Source organism: Paramisgurnus dabryanus, chromosome 23, assembly GCF_030506205.2.
Source record: "Paramisgurnus dabryanus chromosome 23, PD_genome_1.1, whole genome shotgun sequence".
Lineage (NCBI taxonomy): Eukaryota > Metazoa > Chordata > Actinopteri > Cypriniformes > Cobitidae > Paramisgurnus > Paramisgurnus dabryanus.
This window is the reverse complement of record NC_133359.1, coordinates 13434981-13460114: the sequence shown is the minus strand read 5'-3', so window position 1 is coordinate 13460114 and position 25134 is coordinate 13434981. Positions and strand designations below refer to the sequence as shown.

Below are 25134 nucleotides of genomic sequence, written 5' to 3'. Positions count from 1 at the left end.
CAGGGTGTTTTTCTTTGATCTCTACTTCAGACACACCTTTTATGTACAGAAATGTGTTTATTCAGTGGCTTGTGTTGTTTTTGATCGTCTTTTATTTGAAAACAAAACCTGATTAAGCGGTGTACTACGTGATTGACGAGTAACGTTATCAACAAAATTGTCACGAGTGGCAACTTTGTTTTGCTTTGAATTTATCAGATCTTTGGCGTTGATATCGACGTTTCGTTTTGTATTACGTTATTTAACTTTAACTTAGTTACCCGACGCTGTTTGGCTTTTGGTGTACAGTCGCTTTTATTTATTCCTGTAAGACCTGTTCTTGTGCTTTCGCTTTAACTTACACGTCGAGTGGCGTCGAATAAGATTGTCTCGTAAACTAACCGGTGACTTGATAAACTTGATCGGTTGGGTTTTTCCTTTTGTTATGAAGACGATAAGCCAAGTTCACGATCTAGAGTTACAAGTTTATTGTTTGATCACAGGCTGGCTGCGAGTTGGTCATTGTTCGTTTAACTTACTGTCCGCCTTGTTTGTGGTGTTGACTCACTCTTTACAATGGTGCTGGCTTTTAATTCATCAGAAATTATCTCACTTTAACACAGTACTTGCCCAGATCCACCGATATGCGTTTTAAATAACTAAGATCAAGTATTTGTCTTTTTTTATTATTGTCAGGCTATCCATATTTCAAATAATAAACGAGGAACTAATTGAATTAGGGAAGAGTTTGTTAATTTGTAACACGCACCATACCCCATGTAATTGTTAAAAGGAGTGAAAAATGGCCAACACAAGGCATCAATATCATGGGTGCATCTCGACCCCCACATGTGTGAAACGTGCGCTGGCTGTCGCTTTGTTATTGCAGCAAGGGTTCGAGGTGATGATTGTCGCGTGCTAACTCCCAGGAAAGTTACCACTCGCGTGATCAGTAAGAAAATTCAGTACACAAGTCTAAAAAAACATACGTTATCATTAACACCCTTATTTTACTACTTTACTTAGCTGGAAACGGAGCACACGTCCGATATTTCGTACGTGCGCAGTTTGATAATCTCATTTAATGCGGCAATCGCAGATTACAGAAAGCATGTGTCAATGCAGTGTGAAAGGATTTACATTCAGAGGACGGGAGGCTGTTTCAGGCACAAGTCATTGACCGTTTCACGATTCATCCTTGCAGCCTAATTGCATTCAGTGTAGGTGTCCAAGGTCATTCAACACAAAAGCTCTCATTCCCACTTTACTACCCTGGTAACTTTGCAGGCCCGCATGAATGGGACGTAAGCCACCACTGTGAATAATCCAATCGGTTGCTTTAATCTCGTGATTGAGACGTTTTTCAAGTCATTACTAGAGGCTGTTATTATAATCCCTGCAGAATCCTCTCTGTTATCTTAATACTTATTAGTGGTTTTGTTAAAGATTCAATCAATCAATTTATACATTTATATTAAAAATGCTTAGGTGTAAACATATAACAAATCTAATGCTCATAGATTAGACTCTTTCCCTTGGTTTCACAGACAAGGCTTAAGCCTAGTCCTAGACTACGACGCTGGTTTGAGCTGTCTCAACTGACTAAACTTACACCGACAGGTTTTAAAATAAGCCAATGCATTTGATTTGTCTCAAGATACACACCAGTAACATCTTTGCCTAAAGCCTCACTCTAAAAATGTTGGGTTGTTTTTAACCCAGGGCTGGGTAACTATTGGAAAGAACACATTTCTGGGTTAAAATGACTCAAATAATGGGTTGTTTTTACCCAACTGCTGGGTTATTGTTAATCAACCATGTTAAAACAACCCATTATTTAGGTCATTTTAACCCAGAAATGTGTTCTATCCAATAGTTACCCAGCCCTGGGTTAAAAACAGCCCAGTATTTTTTAGAGTGCTGGGATATATATTTCACGATTTTTGTCATCATATAAGATCCTTATCACACTGTGCGACATGGATTGTTGTGTACAACAAGCATGTAGACTGTATGATGATGACACCTATTGAATCAGGCTTTGACGGCTGCAAACTCGTTACCGCAACGTCACCAGCATGCGCTATTAGTAAACAAATGCCGGTACGCAGGTCATAGCAGCAAACACACTGTGCGTTGATCATCCTGAATTTCTGATGCTGTCAGAAAGCTATTATAGGCTTGTGAGCCAAGACTGGGAAAACATCCGCCTTACACCTGTATCACTGTACGATGTAAGACCGACGATGAATAGCCACGATCACAGAAATCGCCACAATGGTAATCTTTCGTTGGGGACAGCCAAAAATCATTCAATGTAACTCAGGCTTAAGGAATGTTTATTAAAGATGCTTAAACATCTTAATTTAACTAAGGCCTAGTCTTTGCTTTAGCTAAGCCTTGTCTGTGAATCCAGGCCTTTAAATTTTGTGTGGGTACATATTATCACCAACGTTGGCTTGAGGTTATGTGTTTTTTGTCAAAACATGTGATGTGTGAACTCTAACATTGTCCCAATGTTAAGTAATAATTAAAACTTGCAAGGAGAGCTTTGACTATTTTACGAATCTCCCTGAGGTTATAAATGTAGTTGGGTTTGTTCTTTAGATTTTAATTTGCCTAGTACATTTACATTTATGCATTTGGCTGAAGCTTTTATTCAAAGCAATTTACAATCAACTTTTTACATATTACATGTGTTCACATGGAATCAAACCCATGGTAAAGGAATAGGAGGGAACTCATGGTAAAGGCTAGGGATGTAACGATAAATCATGTAATTTGCGTGCTGTGTTTCTTAATGAATTATGGTGAAATGCCGCTACATCCAAAAGCCAGAGGGTGCGCACATTAGGGATGCTCATATCAGTTAATTTTCACGACCGACAACCGTAGCTTCTAAACCGAACATTAACCGTTAACTTATAAGATTTTAGATGAAATTGTTAGGGGTGTGCATTGGCACTGTTCTCACAATTCGATTCAATTACGATTCATCAGGTAACGATTCAATTCAATTCGATTCTACGATGCATTGCGATGCATCAGAATTCTACTGTACACAACAAGGCAAGTGCAACTATTCTCAACAAAAACGGAAGCTTAGCAGCTTTAAGACAATGACAATTATATACCTGAGATGAGAATTTACACACAGCGTTAGTCTTGTCTAGTTGCCCATTAACTTCGTAGAATCCGAAATGTGCCCATATGTCCACTTTCCATGGAAAAGGGTGCGTTTTTATTTACCCGTCTATCACTGTCATCTCTCTCCGCCTCAGCCATCTTGATTGTTGTTGTTATGCCCCTGGAAGTAATTGAAACAACTTTATCGTCCACTCGAGGCCAGAAAATATACAGTGACATACATAATCGATTATGGCACTTTGCTGCATCGATGCTGAATCGTGCATGCCCGCATTGCGATACATTGCCGAATCGATTATTGTTGACACCCCTAGAAATTGTCATTGAGAAAAATACAGTTGACGGTTGTCTGTGAACTAGTAACGTGCAAACAGCAGCGACAGATCAACAACAGAACCAGGATTCATACATTATCAGATATTCACGCAACATTACCTTATTAAAAAGCACGCGATCGGTCCAGAGGATTAATATCCAAAGGGCAGATTGTCTCCGTTTCATCTACCACAGTGGTCATTTCTAAAGCAGGACGCTTTTCAGAAAGTTTTGGTTTTGCGTCGTCTTTCTCCATTTGTGCAAAAAGAGAGATGTTTATGGTTAGGGTCAGAGGCCATCAGCGAACGTCTGTCCGGATGTGCGCGAGACGGACCGCGTCATCTTGCGCGGACACGTGTGCGTCTCCGTTTAGCTTCCAAACACGCATACAAATGATTTCTCATACAAATGATTACTTTCAGACCGTCAGGGCAGCAATCATTTGTGTCATTTACAGGACATTCACAAATTAAAGATAGAAAAGTGGCGAAATGTCTTGTCGGCTCATGACGACACGCACCATGTATTAACAAATATTTTTTTATTTTAACTGATAATGTTAATCGGTCATAAATTCTTACCTTCGGTTAACGGTTAAACGGTCAATGTGAACATAGCGTGCATGCAGAAACTCAATATGCGTGACAAAAGTAGTACCATTTACACATGCATCTCTAGGAAATGCCTATAAGCTAATTTATTTCACTGTTCTTCAAACCTTTTCAGTAATTATCATGATAATAAAGAATATCTATTATGATTATCTTTGACGAGTGTTGCTTTTTCAAATGCATGTTATAAATGACTCAAACTCAGTGTTTTTAGTTTGTTAAGGACTTTCTGCTGATCAAAGAGCCGGAGTACATAAAAAGCTGTGTTTAATATCCAAATCGATAGCGGACAGGTAAAGCGTGTGTCACAATTTATCATTACACCTAAAGGCCCAAGTACATTCATCTTTTTTGTCTGCGAGTGTACCCGCACAACAAGTATACTTAATTTGACTTGTTCGCATACACAGGTACTTGATGCATGCCCATTACGACATTGCAATACCAGGCATACTAAAAAACACTTCTGTATGTGTGGTTACAAAAACCTGGCGGTGTGTGTACAGAACGGACACACTTTTCTGATGATATAAGATTAGAATTCTTGTAATTCACTTGTTTTTTTTAGCCAAAGCTGTGCCTAAAAAAGCAGGTGGATAGTTTAGTAAATAGAACACAAATCCGGCGGTAAGAGGATACAGTGTCTTTTTCTTGTGAGGAAAGCCTACCCTGTAAGGTGACCATATGTTTATATGTCAGACTCCTTGTGAAGATTTAGTTCCTTGCCTCCGTTGTCTCGTTTTTGTCAGGGAGATGTCATCATCAATTCCCACCTGTTGACGACATATTTTAGTGGTTAGAAATAATATGTACAATTTATGAATTGTGATATACCCTAAACTAACAATATCCTCAATTAGACATCTTTTGGAAAGAGTAAAATAACTTTTGGTTGGATTGTCACACTCAAACCACAAGCTTTGATTTGAACGCAGTGATCCAATTTGAAATTTAAGGTGTGGGTCAGCTCCTTTTCTTCTGAGAATCCGTTCCGGGGGTTGACAATAGAGATTCTTCTTGGCAAGCTGACAAAACGGCTCCTTGCACATTGTTTCTTGGTTACACTTCAGTCGCGCTCTGTATACCCAGCTTTAGTTGAGAAAAGTGCACTACAGGAAGAGGCCACACTTGCCTGGGCTCTCTCCCTGCCCTTCTTCTGTGTGAAGCACGCTTGATTTCCTAGCAGTGTGGCTATGAAACGAGCCCTGAAATCCCACCTCCTCCAGGAACTGGAGTCCTTCAGGAGCCGAGCCCCTCCGCCCTTCTTGCGTGCACACCGACAGAGGGCTAGGCCTGCCGGATGGACGCAGAGGATAAGCGTTGGTGTTTTGTTCTTGTCTGTTTTCATACATCTTCATTAACTGTTTGATGATGTCTAGAAAGTGGGTGGAGAATTGATCTGTGGGCATTTGGTCCAAACCTTCACATCAGCAGAAGATGAGAGTAGGACTTAATTTAGTTTCTGAATTGATTACATTTAGTGGGCAAAGTCAGCAACGTGGGCAGGAGATAGACAACCTCATTACTGATTAATCTTGAATTCATCATCTGTTTTTTGTGGAACTGACTGGCACAAGTACTTTTTAATTGTGCTGATATTGACCCTTGTTGGGATTTGTTTTTCTTTTTTAATTCTTTGAGTGATATTAAACCTTTACATGCTTTAAGTATAGTTGTAGCCAATTTCTTAAGTTGTTCTGGATGCTTGTGCGCATAATATCACATTATACATAATAGGGCTGAACGATACATCGAATTTTCATCGTCATCGCGATATGAACTCACGCGATGAACACATTGCAACAGACAGCCTTGACGCGATGAATGAAGGGAAAACGGTAAGCGCATGTAATAAACGTTTGACCTATCACGTTTAGTCCTGAAGACATGCCCTGTGTCCCAAACTGCATACTTCAATACTATATAGTAGGCGAAAAGCACTACTTCTCGTACTGTTTGCATACTATATAGTATGGAAGTAGGCAGTTTGGGACGCATGGATGGTTTGCGCGTTCATGCTATTAGGCCAATCAGGGGAACCCCCAAGTCAGCTACACTCAGATTGATTTGTGAGGTGTCAGTTGCGACGCTGTGCCTGTTAGCAAAAACGATGGCGGAGAAAGGAGAGAAGAGTGAGGAAAATGTGTTGTCAGACGAAGACCTTGTGGTGAAAAGGAACAGCACTTCAGCTATATCATGGAATTATTTTGGATTTAGGAGAGATGACGCCACAAACACGGGTACTGGGGAAGCGGTGATTCACATATTGCGTCTATTGCGCGCTCAAGTTCATTATTTCCAATGTAGGCGCGCAGTATGTGTGCTCTGGAAGCCTGCGGTCGCGACTCGCACACAGTGTGACGCGCTCGTTTTTCCAGGCTTTTCAAAAACATTTTAACTTTTCAGAATGACACAAGTGCAGCGTGCAGATCATGTGACAATAACCTACGTGCCCCTAAAACATGAAAAAATATAAAATATTTATCGCAACTCACATCGTCATCGCAACATTAAACAATCTCACCGCACAACGCAACTTTTCCTCACATCGTGCAGCCCTAATACATAACATAACATAATACATTACATTGTTATTTTCTTTCTGATAATTCACTCCATGGACTCTATTTAACTCCGCAACCATGCTTTTACTTATCTGATTCTTCTACTACCAAAACCATTTTCTGTGTTTACCTCCTGTTTCTTATTTTAATGACAATCTGTGCCTTAACAAGTTTATGATTCAGACGTCTGATTCACCTCTAATTAACACTTGTCTCTATCAGCAATTGCACAGCTCATTGTCAGAGATCATCTAACCCATTGCCCCTGGCTGGCGTTGAGGTTTAAACGCAGTATGTCCACATGTTTCTTGACAGATGTTTGTCTTATTCATGCTTTTCATACACGGCTGTGTCATTTATCAACTCCTCCTTTCTGCCTCCTCTCACCTTGTGCCTCCCCTTCTCCGTATTCCGCCCATCCTAGGGTTGCCTATATTAAATACAACATTCCCAACACTACTCACAAACTCTGGCTCTACCACTGGCCTTGGCATGAGCATGACTAAATCACAGATGGTGGGTCTTTCTTTGCGTCTCCCCCCCAGAGAGGGGAGATGGTTGTAGCTGGGTGCTGCAGTTCATCTAGGGCACCTTTTCTTCTGGGCCTTACACCGTATGATTGTAAAGGGAGATTTAATCTCAATGGAGCTTGATGGAGCAGGAGCCGAGGACAGGCTCTTGTTTTGAACAGCAGATGGATTAAAATGAGGAAAACGGATTTGTCGGATCTGTAGCACTCTCCCGTTTTGTTCTGACACCGGTTGTCGATTGTGAAGGATTGCCGCGAGCCTGTATGCGCATTTTATGTGTGTATCTGTTTAGCCTGTGTTGAATTAAAGGCTTTGAAGTGAGAGCAGCTAACCCTTGATAAAGCTCCTGTGGTTTTGAGGAGGAGGAAGTGAGCTTTTGGCTGGAGGATTTGCACCATCAATAACTTGAAGGGTCAGCAGGCCTTGTTTCAGACCCCAGATGCTGTGCCTTGAAAAGGATCACTCCCACCCACCTGCATCCTAAAGATATTTATCTTTATAACCATTTATAAGCCAGGCCATTTCTAACAGAGGAAAAAAGATTTTAAGGCATTTACAACAAGACCATGTTTGAAATGGTGCGGATTAAGGGACAACCGTTACTACTGTTGCTTTCCCTTGGGTAATAAACCTTGGTACATTGCCTGTCATGACCCGTTTACATCTACATTTATGCATTTGGCAGATGCTTTTATCCTAGGGACTTACAGTGCATTCAAAGCATACATTTTTATCAGTATGTGCATTCCCTGAGATTGAACCCATGACCTTTGTGTTCCTAACGCAGTGCCCTTTTTCACATAAGCCAGAAAGCAATCTACCATAGTCCAAACTAAACAACCCAGTTAATATAACCACTTCAATAATCAACAAATTTAAAAGTTTTATTTTCCGGTGCTTCTTTTGTGTCTACCGACTTCATCATAAGTTGCATGCATGCATAATACTTTGATACTTCTCAAGTCTTTCTAAACCACCATCCCTTCCCCCATGTCTGATTGACAGGTGAGGGCAGAAGTAAATGTATCAGATGGTTCGACACGGGGAGGGGGGTATTTGTCGGTCTTGTAGTGTGTGGTGTTTGTTTCAGCCGGCTCCATTGTTGCAGCGCCCCATGGTTCCCAGTGGCTGTCTCCAAGTTGGGGCTGCCTCACCACACATGGTGCTCATTTGTGGGTTGAAATTGAAGCTGGATGACAGGGCTCAATTGTGATCCTAGGTTGTCTGTGTTGCTTTAACTCTCTTAGACTTGATTGTCAGGTGGTGTTTTTTTGCTTGTGACAACATGATGCAAGAATCATGATGGGAAATCTGCTGTTTAGTGTGTCATCAGGGATTGCGTCTCTCCCTGCAGACTGTGGAATGGGTGGGGGTGGCAGTTGGGGGGGGGGTTCTAGTGGGAATGTTACCCTACAGCCTCACAGAAGAGTTGGATGTTTGGGACGGGGGGGCAGTCTGTGCAAAACACATGAGGGACCCTCAGCCTGGAGCTGAGACAGCAACGAGAGCATGTGTACGTGTTAGTGTGTGTGTGTATTTGGGAGGGGTGGGGAAGGGTGTTGATGTGCTTTCAAAGGCTAATAGAGCGGTTCATAACAATGGCCCAGCTAGACCCACTCATCTGCTCTTGGGAACAGTTGTTTGGAAGAGAAGCCATGGTTGTGTTGTCTGTGTCTGTTATGCTTATGGTAATATCTCCTGGTTCATTTTCTTATGTTTGCATTACAGCACACACTGTTTGCTATCTGTTTTTTCCGACCTATTCCCTGAAGTCCAAAGGACTTTTTAAAATGTTGCTGATTTTACTTGGTTTGTTTATATTCACTATCAGACTGTTTAAGTTGTTACTTTGTTCTGATTTTCAGGCGTAATAAATTTCCACTGATTTATAATGATGATAGTAGTACCATTATAGTTTTTGACACTGATCGTAGTTGCAGCAAACTGTTTGGTTAATTACCACAAACCAGTGCCTTTCAGTTAATACGGTTCTGCTTATTATTTTTACATATGAGGACTTTTACACCTCTTGTGCCCAGCTCAATTTAGCTTTTCGTTCTTCTGCAAATAGGACAGTACAATATCTTAAAATTATCTGATGATCAACAGTCAGGGAGTATGTGCATATGGTCGTCATAAAACTTTTAGTTTGACTTTGATATTGTGTATATCCTGGGTCTTTCTAGATTTGTATAATTATTTAGTGGGGGCCAAGATTTGAAAGCTCCAAAGTACAAATCAATCATAAAAATAATCCAAATGAATCCAGCATATTAACATTTGTCTTCTAAAGTGAAACATTTTGGAGAAATTTCATTATGGGGTGAACTATTACTGTAATGATCCTTGAATATGCATTGGTACTGGCCAACATTTTGCACAAGATGTTGTAATAAGACCACCAAGTGAAGGCCATGGGAGTCTGGGTCAGCAAAAGTTTTTGTGGAGGACATTGTGAGGTGGCTCAGTTTCCTGGAGTTAATGGTTCCCACTCAATAGCCTGTGCTGTGATCCCAAACCCAGGATGTGCCTGGCCATCCGTTCGTGACCACCTGTTGCACCTGGCCCTGACATTGAGTGCGTTTACATGCACAGTCTTACGCCGATTATGCTCAATAAACTGATAACGTGTGGGGTCATGTAAATGGGTAAAACGGTTTTCCTTTATCGGGGAAAGCCCATAAACGGCGTAAGAAAAAACCGATCGGCACAGGTAGTTTTTTGCTCATTACGCCGATTTCGCGTGGCATGTAAACACCTTAACCCGCTTTCTCACGGTTTTGTCCATGTGCGCATGTCCCCGCGTATGAAAGATGAACGTCACACGTGGAAGTAAGCGCAAAGTAACGCATAAAAGTCTCCGCTGGACTAAAGCAGTTGGCAGAGAAACTGTGAAAATAGAAGCTCATGTTACATTTACAGGTTCTGAAGACCTGAGAAGAGATACAACTGTACAGCTTAAGACAATATATGCCGTTGGCTTTTTGATCGACTACTATGTACTATAGGTGGTGACGTCACTGCCTGTGAGAAAACTGTTAAGTCTTCAAGTCCCATGTAAACGCAGTTGGACTGGTTATTCGCGCCGCGGCCGGGTTGCAGAGCTGGGCCGGAGCGCGGTTCACTTGGGCTCAGGCGCGGAAGGCTGTGGTGTGACCGCAATCGCGCCTGAGCGCGATTCAAAAGGTGAAGACGTCAGTTGCGCGACCACTCACCTTCATCTGCCTCCTTAAAACCTTTTGCTGCGATCAGCGGGGTTACGTGAATGTCCGAGCTGCACACATGACAGATCAACTAAGCAATATGATGACATCTGAGAGGGCTGTCTGTAATCGCGCACCAAATGACTCAGAATAAAAAACACAGACTTATCATCACGGTGGGTTCCAGTGTTAAGAGAGAGCTTTACTTCCTGCTTGTTTCAAAACAATCGCATCTTAATGACGAAAGCGTGCCCGGACTCGGATCGATAAGAAGTACAGTGTGAGTGCGTGCATCTGGGGGAGTGGGGAGGGGTGACAATCGCGCTGGGGCATGGTTTGGTTTGGTTTGAATAATGTGAGTGCGCTCTCACACTATCCAAACCAAACCGCATCCTGGAGCGCTTGTTTGGGTCAGCTTACTTTTGGGGGCTTTTCCACTGGGTGTTGTACATAGTACCTGATACTTTAGTACCACCTCAGTTTAGGGTTCCAAGCGACCCGAGCTGATACTAAAACGTGACACAAAAACTCTGTAGATCACTGATTGGTCTGAGAGAATCGTCACTACCAACATCATCGCTATAATGTAAAAGATTAGCTTTACCTTAGTGCTAGTTTGTGCTCTCTCGAGCAAACATGTTGTCATCTGTGCTCTGCTATAAGTTCCCAAACTCCCTTTAGCGATGAAAAAACATCTACAGGTTAACACCATACAATTTTTTTTCCATATTTGCAGTTTGTGGAGGCACATTCACGACGCCCATGACCGCAAATGTTTAAATGCAACTTAAATGAGGCTCATGTGAGAGAGAGGTAGTGATTAACGTGGTGTGCAAACATCTATGTGTGGTGGTCAATTTTAAATTTGTGGCGAAATGGGAAATAAATGAATGTACGAGAATGTAAAACAACGGTCTCACTAGTATGATGTCACAGCAGTAGGCAGCACAAATATAACGATGTGCCTATAATCCCTCCCATTCCAAAGTGTTACTAAACTGGATGGAAAAGCTAACCAAGCCAAAGTGAGGTGAGCTGACCTGACCTGACCCAAACCGTGGGCTACTATGCAATGGAAAAGCGCCATTCATTTTTTTTTTTTTTAACTCTGTGTAATTCTGTGGTATGTAGCATATTCTAAAGGTGATTTATTTTGAATAATACATGTCATGTTTGGAAAGGTTGTTAGACTGATTATCTTCTAGAAAAAAAAATGTTGACAAATGATTTTCACAAATTCTTGGGAGTTGGTTATTTGTGAATAAAATTTTGCATGATTGAGTTTCTTGGACAGAAACTAGACACCTCATTTGAATTCTCTCTCTCTCTCTCTCTCTCTCTCTCTCTCTCTCTCCTCTATATGACTATCAAATACTGAAAATACATTCTAGTTATGTTTTATCATGGTTTTAGGGTCATGTTTTTTATTAGTGTTGTCACTGTATCAAAGGTTCGGTAGTCTACCAATACGAGTAGAAATACTCGAGTTCTGCTGTGGTTCCAGTACTTAAGAAAACCTGGTACTGATTACTTTATATTTTTTAGTACCGACTTGATCAGAAAGAACTACTACCAAATCAAAGTTAAGAATACATAATATAAGACAACATAAATGAGAATAACGTTTTCTTAACTTTCTGACTAATTTTTTGACTAAATCAACATTTGACAAATGGTAATAATGCAGATGTTTTTATGAAAATAAAGTTCATATCAGATTAAACTTGAGACTTGACATTTAGAATGTGTATGCAGTACACAGTGTTTCCCACAGGATGTGGTGCTGATGATGTCACTTACTCTCCTGCACACTTTAGATCAGGGGTGGGCTTGGATTGCAACGTTCCTGCAAAGTTTAGCTGCAACCCAAAACAAACACCCCTGAAAAATCTTATCAATTAGAATTTGCATTCAGGTGTGTTTGTTTGAGGTTGGAGCTAAACTTTGCAGGACAGTGGCTCTCCAGGACCAGGAATACCCACCTTGCTTCAGCACACCTTCCTCTATTTTTTAGGTGGCTGTGAAAAGCTTGATTGGCAGGTTCAGGTGTGTTTGTTTGGGGTTGACCTCTGCAGGAAAGTAGGGCTGTGTCCGAAACCGCTCCCTCTCCTATATAGTGCACTATATTTGGTATCCGCCATTTTTTAGTGGTGTCCGAAACCTGAGTGAACAACTTCATTCCCTACATTCGTTCACAACTTTTTACCCATAATGCACTCTGAGTTTGAGGGTACATTCGATGTACACTCACTCACTCATATCCCATGATACAGGAGACGAACACTGATCAGTAAACTGGAATTAGCTGAAGGATACTGATTGTAAACACTATACCTTTTACGTTTATCAGTTATTTTGTACTAAATAAAAAAAAGAAATGTGTTAACATACTTATTTTAATTTTAAATAAAAAGTATTAAATATAAGAAAAACATATTATAAAATAAATATGACAAGCAGTTATTTTGTTCTCTTTATTAACAACTAATACGATAAACATGACAAATGTGACAAACAGTAAGAAAGTAAACTTTACGGTTTCACAGTGCAATCCATAAAGCCACACAGGTGTAAGGGTTTTTAACATCAGTGTTCGAAATCACACACTCATTTTCATTTACCTCTTCCCCATATAGTGGACTGAATCAGTTTTTTTGTTGTGGGCAAAAATTCTTAATCTTGTGGCACGTTTTCTTAAAAAATGCAATGGAATATGCAGGATATTTATGCAATTTTATACGATGAAATTGCAGGAACTTGCAAAAACTGTGCAAACTTGCAAAAACTGTTTGCAGCTTTTCAATGATGTTCACGTCATCATCGCAGCATGGCTGCGCTTGTGTGAGGTAAATGCAGCATTTTTCAACTTTCTGCTAAGAAAAGCAATGCTCCTCCATCAATATTGGATCCGAACGTAATGGTGGCGCAGCTTATGAGAGTAAAATGCTTTAGTACTATGTGTCACTGTGGTGGCTGGTGTTCTCTCTTCCGAGGGACGCGAATTCATGCTGCACACGCTTTGAAAGGGTTTATGATAAAAGACGCGTGTGTTTGTGGGAGTAAAACACTTTAGTACTATGTGTCACTGTGGCGGCCGGTGTTTTCTCTTCCGAGGGACGCGAAATTAATGCTGCACACGCTTTGAAAGGGTTTATGATAAAAGACACGCGTGTTTGTGTGAGTAAAACTTTAGTACTATGTGTTACTATCAGTTGCGGCCATTGAATGTGATAATGTGTGTGTTTGTGCATTCGTTACACGCGCGTCGAAGGGTTTATGTAAAAGACGTGTGTGTGTGTGTGCTGCTACACGCGCATCGAAAGGGTTTACGATAAAAGACACATGTACGTTTGTGTTTGTGTGTGTGTTTTTGTGCGTGCGTTTACGATAAAAGACACGTGTGTGTGTGTGTGTGTGTGTGTGTGTCAAAAGGGTTTATGATAAAAGATGCGTGTGTAAGAAAGACACTTTGTCTTAAGACACTCACTTAACATTAAACTGATTACACATGAGAAAAAAAAAACTGTTATCCAATCATAGCAGTGGGCGTTTACTTCCAAGTCGTCAATGCAGCCCGCCCATTAAAACGGATCATTTCTCTAACCAGCCTTAAAATCAGGGTACAAAATAGCCTATTACTTATTGCTTTTGATGTTTTTGGATGTAAAAACCATGCAAACGTCATGAGTAGACCTCAGACAACAGTATAAAGCAATAAAAACGCCAGAGGAAGGGCACCTTAAACTGCTGCTAAAATCTAAAATGTATAAATGTCAAAATCCCCATACATTTACATTGAAGAGCAGGTATATGAGATGATTTTGGCTATATTACTTGTTTGTCTCATGCAGCATGCAGGCTTTACTGTTGTTCCTCTTCTCATTAATGTGTTGTTGCGTTATGAGCACTTTTTACATTTTAAACACAAGTGATCGTTTTATTATAGATTGTGTAAAGCGCAGACACACCAAGTGGAAAACATGGCTAACCTTTCGTTAAGTTATGATAAACTTGACAGTCTTCTCTGTCGATGACATCTGTGACTGTTGATGTTTACATGTAAAGGCAAGTACACGGAGGAACGCACACTAAAAACACTGCAATCTTTTAATTTGTTCAATGTCTCAATCTAAGAGAGAGGTGCTGCACGCAACATTAAGCCCTTTTCACACAGATTTTCCGTAAGATACACGGGACAGGCATCCTGGAATTTTACGGGACCGCTTGATATTTTATTCATTCACACTGCCAAGTTTACACCGCATCTGATGGTCCCGGAAAGACACGTGACATGTTGAAAGTCCCGCCCTCTCTTCTACGCAGCGTCTGAAGTTTGCATATTATTTATTATTTCTCTCTCCAGAAACAACTCGCGTGCATTTTTGTTTATGATAAGACTACAAAGGAGCGCGTGAATGCACAGTTCTATTCTGGTGAATGATCTCAGCTTCAGAGTGGATATTTGACAAGCTCCCTGATTTCTGCTTTGATACAGTTTTCAGACATTTCTCATCGTGATTGTTTATATGCATTTAAAACCCGCATTTTGAGGAGCTGAACAATATATCTCGTTGGGATGACATGCGGGTATTTTCGTTTATTATAGCTCAAATGAGCACGTGACGCGATATTCTTTTATGCTGCTGAATGATCTCCGTTTCAACGCAGTAAGTAACGAGCTAACTTACCTGATATCCGCTTCAGTCTAGTATGCTGACATTTCTCGTAGTGAATGTTGTAAATCCCTGATTTTAAAGAGTTGAACCAACTTCATGTTGCCATGCCACGCGCGTCCTCACTACGGCACGTGTGTCATTGTTTATGCGTCTCATATATCATTTCCTGATAACTGCTTCAATCTAGTTTGCAACATTTCTCGTGGTGAATGTTTATATACATGTTAGTTTGCAACATTTCTCGTGGTGAATGTTTATATGCACGTTATCTCTCGTTGTAAGGAGCTGAACCATAACTTGTGTTGTGATGATGACGCGCGCGTCCTCACTTCGACACGCCCTTTATGGCATTCTTGTTCACACAGAGGGTTACCTGCGTATCTTACTAGGTCCTCTTTCCGGCAACGATCCCAGAAGATTAACGGAACGAGTTTTTGTTCACACAGACGCTTGTCTGGCAATTTTACGGGTATTTTCTGGGACCAGAGGTCTGTGTGAATGAGGTTTTAGAGAGAGAGAGCGAGAGCGAGAGAGAGAAAGACCGAGAGAGGCGCCGAGCGCTCGCAACAATGAATTAAGCCGTTTTAAATAGTAAAATAAAAATGTAAATGGGACTCATGAAAAACCTATTTGTGCCGGCCAGTGTTGCCACAAATAAATCAACGTATGGGAAACAGTTTAAATGTTTAGAGCGGCTTTTAGGTCAGAATCTTTATTCTCATCTGCAAATAGATATTGTATTGTCTCTTGCCATTAAGACAACCTCCAGTGCTTTGGTTATAGCTTTGTGTCTGTAAGAATTTGTGTTGACTGACTGTTTATACACAGATAGGGGTGTGTGCTGTTTTGGCATCACCTGTACTTTACTGGCTGAGTGCTCTTAGGGTGTATTCACACTATGCGAATCAAACCCCACCATACCAGAGTATGTTTGATTTCCAAAGTCTGGTTCATTAGACTTCATTAGTGTGATTGTTCCATAAAGTACTGGGTGTGGTACACTTAACCGTACATGGCTCAGTTTGGTTTGTGGCTGGGTCACAACCTCGCTATATCCTACCTCAACTTCAGCTGCCACAGTAAAAACTCTTTTCATACATGCAGCACGATTATATGCAGCTACTTGTCACCCCAAATGGTAGTTGTTTTCGACTTTATCCGGCACTCTGCAGACTGATCAATTTATGACATGAAATAACGTGAGAGAGATTTAAATGCATATTAGCTGAAGTCTGCTCTTGAATCACTCTCATGTTACTTTAAAGTCTTATGCTGCATTTACACCAACCGCGGTAAGGGCGTGAAGCGCGAGTGATTTCAATGTTAAGTCAATGTGAAGACGCGTTGACGCGCGTCAGGAGGTCCCGCGGCGCGGAAGAGGCGTTCGGCGCGGAAGACGCGTTTCCGCCTCTTTCGCGCGTGAAGCTCGGGCGAAAGGCGCGAATTGAGCGTTGTGCGCGGTACGCGCGGTAAGCGCGAATTGTGCTTTTTGTGCATCTTGCGGTTCACGCGAATTTGCGGCTGACGCCCGAGTTGAAAAATTTGAACTTTGGTGGAATTTCGCGCCGCGTTAACCAATCAGGAGCCTGCTTGCTGCTGTGGTGGCAGCCCCGCCTGGAGTCACTCACTCAAGCAGTCACTCGAAGCTATATGACACAAGTTGTTATTTCTATAGTGGAGACAGGAATAAAAAGGACCTCGCTTGGAAGAGTGTCAGTAAGGACTTTGGGCAACTTGGTAAGTTGTAATACACGCTTCACTTTTGAGTCACGTGACGTTTATCTACCCGCGCCGTTTATTTTTCCCATAGTAAGGTTACCCAATACAAAACTGGTAACTCTCTTGATAAATGCACAAGTAACATCAGTCATCTTGCAAACAGACACTCGCACAGCAGTTGCCCCTCCCACAAGAAGCGGATTTTGCTTCGGACGCGCGTCAAATGCTTGCTTTTTCCGCGCGTCTACTCCGCTCTACACGCGCGAATGCATCCAAATTGTTCAAGTGGCAAACCACGCGTGGTAGACGCGATTTTGACGCCCAAACCGCGTTTGGTGTAAACTTAGCATTATGCCAATCAGTCTGCACAGCACCACAGCCAATAGCCAACATGCCTATTATTAAACAAAAAAGTTATAAATACAATAAACGCCACTATAGTGACTCCGATGAGAGAATGCATATCTTCCAGTTTTCTTTAGAACCTGAATTGCACCATAATGACGTAAGCTTACTTCATTCCAGATTTTAAAGTGTAGTGTGAGTGCAGACCTGCAGAGGAGTGGGGAGAAAGGAGTGTGCACACCAAAGCATTTTTATGCGGCTGAAAACGCCCGGCGGACAGCTTTATTTCAGCCGACTGCCAGCTATCTTCAGCTGAACGCTTTGGTTGTTGTGATACTTCTGCTTTGTTTATTAGTCGTTGTACAATGAGCCTGTTGGTTGTTGTGATATTTGTCCCACCCCTCCTCCACTGTTATTGGACGACCTGTGTGAACTGACATTTTTTTACCCAAAGTTGAATATTTTTCAGCGCTGATCAAGAAAAAAACACTGAGCGGTGGCGTTCAGCGCGGAAAAATCCACCAGATGTTTTTTTTTTTTTAAATGCTGCTCTTCCATTGGAAGCTTTCTTCCGCTGTCGTTAAAGCTTTGGTGTGCACGCCCCCTTATAGAAAAGTACAATGTGAGTTTTCCCAGAGTTTGTTGAGTTAGTTGCTGAGTAAAAGACACTCATCCCAGTAAATGATTTATTGACATCAGTTTTGTAACTGGCTGCAAATCTGGACAGCTACTCTCCATATAAATTTGGTCTGGACTGTCTATACACAGCTGTAATGGTGCACGAAGATTGTAACTCAAAGTGTGGCATTAAGATATACAAGTCAGAAGATTCATTCACAGCAAAAAATATACTTGCCCACCCCTTTGTCTTTTTGTTGCTCCCTTAACCAACAAGAGCTGTTAATTGCTGCTTTGCCATCTGTGGAAAGATTATGCTGTGCACCAGGGACCAAATTTGGGGACAACTACGTATTGCCAAAGCTCTGCCATGCAAAATCTAGGAAAGATAATGTGCTTGGTCAGTCACTGATAAAATATCCAGTTTAATTATTTTTTTAGAAAGCTCTTCAGTTGGTCTGCCTTCTGAACTTACCTGATGAATTGAGTTGACCTTCAATTGCTTGGCATCAAGGTCAATTTAGTGGCCTGAAGTGACAGCCTTAATAGTAAAGATGCACCTGTTATATATTTAGAAACAGCATGGCAATACTAGATTAATATAATACTGTCTGCCTAAAATGTTAATCTAATAATTTACCAATAATAAAACTGTCTGCAAAATGTTACACATAATGACTTGACTTGTCTCAAAATTTTTTGCGCCCTTCTGTAGGGTTGTGCGACTCGTGTATCGACGATCATCAGACATAACGTTAATAGCGGGCTTTCATGACGATAGCTGGCGATAGTTATTATTATTAGTTATTATTATTATCATCATAGTTTCACATTAACATGCACATTGCATTTTTTCCTCACATGATGGGGTTCGTTGGCTTTACTTTGCGCGAGGGAGTTTGTAATGCATGCGTCCTCCTATTCAAATGCACGTGGACTCAATGCACGTGTCTTGGACTCTTGCTCAGACCTGAATGCACGTGGTATGGATGACTTCTAGCACCTGAACTTGTAATACGCGCGGCTCTAACATTTCCTTGCACTAGAGAGGTTGTTACTCAAAATTTGTATTTACTTGATATGTTTTGTCTTTGTTTAAAATGTTAACATAAAAAAGCCAAGCTAATATAAAATATGTAATAAATAAATATAAAAATTAAGGCTATTAATAAAATGTGGTTTGTTAGGCAACTCCATATTGGAGACCACTGATCTAGAAGTTTTGTTGTTTCCAGCAACAATGACAATTGCATTAAATTGTCTTCATGCATAAACTTTACTTTTATATGCACTGATTCTCTTAATTCAGGGATAAGGGTCTTGTAGTTCAAGCTCCTTCTTTTGTGTCCACGCCAGCATGACTTGGAATAGTTGTGGTCTTAAAGTGTGTGCTGGGCGACAAGCTTGAGTTACGTAGTGTATAGTTGGCTTAAAGAGATTTCGAATTTCTGGAGCAACGGACATACAAAACAATAATTCCCTATTTCTGCCATCTGAGTTTATGAATGGCACTTCAAAAGCCAAATTGGGGTTGTGTTAATCCCCCACAGCCGCCTTCAGGTTTGAAGTGTGATCAAAGTCCAGGCTGCATTGATAGATGAGCCCACTCTGGTCCACTAACTGTCAAGAGACCAGGAAGTTATGAGCGTAACACAGGATCTAGGGGACAAGTAAAGAGGTTGCAACCCCAAACCTACCTTAGTGTAAGTAAATTGTGAACATATGGATGGGAATACAGTGCAAAACATTAAAAGGTGAATATGAGACATGTCACATACAGAATGTCACATTATATTTTTCACGTGTTATAACATAAACAATTTACCAAATCAGTGAAACACCACATTTGGATTTTAATTCTTCTATTAAATGTGAGCATATTGAGACATTTGTTTGTTTGCCAAGTGTAACGTGACGAGCTGTGTCCTGATGCATTAATTGTTCCCACATCAAAAAAGCAGAGAATGTGTATCAGGCTACGTTTACATTAATGAGTTTCGTTTTAAAACACATTACTTTTGCTGCGGTTATGCCTGTCATCAGACTACTCCAAAGTTTTTGACCCTTGTAAATGGAGACTTTTGTAAAAGCTGCAGACTCCATTGCTGTCGGAAATCTCACGGTTGCGCTGTAGTGAAGATTGACGTTAAGAGTAATGTGAAGCAAAGGCGTGAGTGCCCACATTCGCTCCCTCATTGGATGTTCTGGATCATTATGTATCCTTCCCTGATTCGTTAAGCCCCATCATATATCCATTTGATAGTCTCGGATAGCCAGACCTTCATACTCCAAATCAGATGACTTTAGCAGTGTTTCCTCTAGGATTTTTTTCAGCTGTGGCGGCAGGGGGCGCCCATGAGGATTATAAATGTAAAAAAAAATTTAATGTAGAATATAGGCTACAGTAAACTAACATGTATTTTTTATAATTTTCACGCTGTCATTTACTTTTCCTTATATTTATAGCATATTGCTTTTCTATGTTTGATCTAAACTGTATTTTCTTAAAAAAACGTTACACAGTCAGCTACGGACGTAGTTGGGATATTTCATTGTAGTTTTAATGTAGTGTGCATTGCAAGTTCGTCCTCGTGTTTAGCGTACAGAGCTGTTACAAAGTCATGCAGTCCTGTTTGATAATCCGCACCGCTGTGATTGACAGAACAACCGACCAGTTATCCGACATCAGCAGCAATTTTATTTCACACCCGTACCATTTGACATAAAGACTGTGACCCCGAGCCGGTCACACCGCAAAACGCGCAGTTAAATATAAACCTTTACCGGTCTTCAGACAGATCTTAAACACAAATAAGCACGGGACATTTAATATTGAGTCCCGACCTGCATCTACAACACAAATGACACGCAAATAGCCTATTACACCCGTTAGATCAAATATTATGTGGTTCACCCGCGGGTACCCCGACCCTGCTGTTTCGTCTGAAAACAGATAAAACAGTCTCACCGTCTGCCTCAAGTTTCTATTACCAACGTTCTTCTCTTCCACGGGAATAATGTAAGTTTCCTTACAAACAGATTCGACTATTAATGTCTTGCAGTCGCATATAAGTAGTATTCAGTATTTAGCCTTTTGTTTTTAGACAAATATCTTATCATTTAATGTGAAACTTTGTGAGTGTCGATCTAAAGCACAGATGATTGACCGACAGCTGAGCGCTCAGCAGTGCGCTGCGCTATAGCCTATACTGAATAACTAATGGCCGTAAAATGTTAAATCAAAAGTTTAATAATGTCTTTTCTCGCAGCCCTGCGCTGTGTTGGTGTAGATATGCGCCGGTGAACATCATATGCGTGATGACCTTGCAGCTTAAATTACCCTAAATTTATAGTCATAAAGATAAAAGTAAAACAACATTCGAAACTTCAAATGATGTATTTTTATTTGTGTAAACTCACAATAAGGAGAAAACCTTGTGCTTATTTATAATCATTAAAAACATGACGTGCTTTCTGCTGGTTTGGTTTTAGAGCGCGTCACAAAAAAAGAACAGAAACTCAAATACTTTTTATTCGTTTTGTCAATTTAATAATTATTTAAGTGCAACATATTTCGTATAGGCTTATTTATTTTATTATTATTTCTCAAAACAGAAACGTAGCTTAATAATCCTCTGTTGATTTAAATCTATTTGTGCATGAAACTAAACCCATGGAGGAAATTATGATATTTTAGGAGACTTATTTATAAATGAGTGAACAACGCAAATCCAGAAAGGAATTTATTTCTAGACAGCCAGTCTCGCAGAGCGGACATTTCGGTAGCTTTTTGCGAGCTGACGCTGTGGGTTTTGTCTAGAAGGGATACAGCAAATGCCGAAAAGTTAAGGATTAGATTTGGAGGTAGGATTATTAGGATGAAAACAGCGGTTCTGGCTAAATTAGATACAAATACATCCTACAATCGTGTGAAATTTTGTGTTTAGAGTTGGGTTTGGTTAAAGGATTAGGATAAAACAGTGCTCATCCAACGAGATTTCGTTTGCTGTATCCCTTCTATCCACAACCGCAGGCGTGGCGGGGATATTTTAGGAGTGGCGGGCCGCCACGGTTGAATGTTTATAGCGGAAACACTGTTTAGGTTGTTTCAGGGCAGACCGTTAAAGGAAAACATCACTGTTTTTCAATGTTTTACTTTGTTCTTACCTCAACTTGGACAAATTAATACATACCTATCTTTTTCAAATGCATGCACTTAATTTTTGTACAGCTTCATTCCTTAGGATCCAAACAGGGATGAATTTAAAAGCCACCAAACACTTCCATGTTTTCCCTATTTAAAGAGCCAGTAAGATGACAATTTTAAGCATCCTATCACTATTTATAAGTCCTGGACAACAGGTTTAAATGCATGCAAGGTAAAAAAACACTGTAATTTTCTCAAAATATAAATTTAAAATTACCCCATTTCTAAGAGATCCCCAAACGATTCGTGTGAAGCCGTTCAACGACTCAGTCTGCCTAAACCCCACCTTTCAGTAGCCTACTCTGCTCTGATTGGTCAACTGACACAGTGTCTTTGCACAGATCAGAGATCAGTCTCACAGACCACAGATCGGTGGCACAGACCAACAACAGTGCAACATGTATTGACCTCGTGCTAACATGATTTACTGAGAAGACATTATCAACATCAATACACATCATTCATCATTAATCCAAGCAATAACAACGACGATTGAAACTAACATTTTACACTCATTTAAGCATTTATGTAAACTAACCGGGTCATTACAAAACCGTAAATGAGCATGCGTTAGCCGTTTGCTAACGTGACTCTCTGACAGTTAATTAACAGTTTAAACACACATCATCATTCATCATTAATCCAAACAATACAAACGACGATTGAAACTAACAATTTTACACTAATTTAAGCATTTATGTAAACTAACCGGGTCATAGCAAAACCGCTTGCTATCATGAATCTGACAATATATAAGTTAGAGTTTGAACAACAATATCATTCATCATTAATCCAAGCAATAAAAAACGAATATAGACATTTTACACTCTTTTAAGCAAGTATGTAGCTATAATCATACTTACAGGTTGTGGTTAGGAGACGCATGTTGTTCCAAATACAGTGGGTACTGAACCACTTTCATTGCCAAACGTCTAAATCCCTCCGTTAAAAATTAATTTTAACCACTGATTCTTCACAGCCAGACACGTTTAGTATATCCCTCCTTGAAAAAGTCTCCTTTGGTTGTGAAAACAACACAAGCTGAAAACACAGCGTGAGCTGATGTTTACACTCACACACTAACTAGCTGTGGGCGGGTCATAGTTTTCGTTTCTCCCGGGCAAGGCTGTAGGCGGAGATAGTATCTCATGTGACGTGGATGCGTTCGTGTGACGTGGATAAAGACAGGCAGGAGATTCAATCCATATAACGACTCGTTTCAGCGATTCAGAGTCGACTCCCTGCTTTAGACGCCAATAACTTTATTAATCGTGCACTTTTTGGTTCAACTACTTTACACGTTGTTTACATTGATGGACAGCTACACGACACACTGCAATAAAGGTTAGTTTCGATTTTGGATCTGTGTGGCTCTTTAAAGACAGTTACATGAGTAGTAACACAAGTAAGTATGGTGGTACAAAATAAAAAGTGGCAATTTTTTTGTTTAAGCGGATAAAAAATGAGAACTAGATTGTATGTCTCGCTGCGAGACCCGCGGTGGATTCACTGGCAGTTATTATAAAAATTACAGAAATAACTCGTTCATTTTTTATGAGTGAATTATTTGACACGTTTCTCCATCACACTCAGTCTAACATGCGGGAGGGTTAGCCACACCCACTTATTTGCATTCCGCGGAATAGAAAAATCTGTTACGTCTGACATTTTATTCCGCAGTAACGGAATATACCGTCATACCGCCCAGCCCTACTGCATATGTTGCGGACACTTTGATTGGCTTGGCCGCGCAGTCTCAAATTTTGGGCCTTGAATTTCCCTGTTTCAGTGGACGAATAAACGTGTCAACCAATAATAGATTTATCTCTTTATGTGTTTTTAGCTAAAAGTAAATCGATGTTCAGTACAGAAAATGCTTTGCTCACGACTGGCATTGTATATAACATGAATTGCTGTCAAATTTGTCCATAACCATACTTTTTTTTTTGTTATGGTGTCTCTAGATTTCCTATCCATGTCCTTCAATAAGGTATTTTACAGATTCTTTAGACTTTTATTGACTGCCTAGAGGAGATAATCAATAGCTTCTAAATTGCTCATTATAGCTGATCCCCCTCCAAGAAAACATAATATTTTCACCATGTTCACCACCAACATTTTCTCCCACCTTAGGCACAAATGTGTGTCATCCTGCTTTTCAAGATTTCTCTCTGTTTTTACTCCAGCTGACACTTAGCTCCCAGTTTTCGTGCCTTTCCTCAACCAGGAGGTGTGTGAACTGACCCTATATGACCCTGTTCTCGCAACCATTTCTCCAGAGAGAAGCGGCAATCTGCGGCTTGAGTGAATCTTGCAATGAATGGATGCGCTGCTGATCTCAGCCTTGAGTTAATTTTGTAGTGTCACCCTGTTATGAAGAGGGAAGGGGGAATGTTTTGTATTGAAGCTGAAAAGTGTTCCCTGTTGCCTGAGGGACTTAGCAGCAAGCTGAGATCTTGCAATAGAAAGCAACCGGAGCACCAAATCGCTAAGCTCCTTGTGATGGGGTGTCAAGGAAAGTGGACCAGTGATGAAGTACTGGGCATTTACATATCTTCTCTACCGATTACCCCTTCATTTTCCTTCAAGTGACATTGGGCATTATGAGAAGAGAGAAGTCCATGCTGGGTTAGAGAAGGAAAGAGGCATTTGCTAACTGTGGCTTTGGGCTCAAGCTGTCGCTTAGCTTCGCTTCTCTCCTTGGGGTTTGCAGTCCCACTTACTGCCGCTTCATAAACTCTCAATAGCTCCAGTACAATGGACGTAGAAGGGGATGAAGGTTAAACTTGAACCTCGGTTACATCTTGTAGATGAAAGCTTTACAGGAAACCTGCAGAAAGTGGATTGACATTCAGAATACACCAACAATATGTCCAAGGAGTGTTAAAAAGCTGTTTGGATATCTAATTTGGTAATTACTGAATTGTCGGTAGTTATCAAACCCAAATTCACAAATCTTTAATAATTAAGGCACACCACTAGATGATATAATACAATTTTTACAATAAATATTTATTAAATGCAAAATTGGTTCTGTTAAGGAGTGCATAACTTGAGACAGTGCTAACCAAATTTGCAAAGCCATTCAGATTCAATAGCTCAGTATAAAACCCTACCAGGTCCTTTTATATTACTGCAATTCACTTCATTGACTTTCCTGTAGTCCGAGTGCTGTGACCCAACTGATTTCACCTAAAAATGGTCATACAAAAAAGTCAGA

General features: G+C 40.5%; 1 protein-coding gene across 1 annotated transcript in view; it reads left to right on the top strand.

The window, feature by feature from the left end:
- Positions 1–25134, top strand: part of cecr2 (CECR2 histone acetyl-lysine reader) — a 41172-nt gene that overhangs the window by 644 nt on the left and 15394 nt on the right. The window lies entirely within an intron of this gene.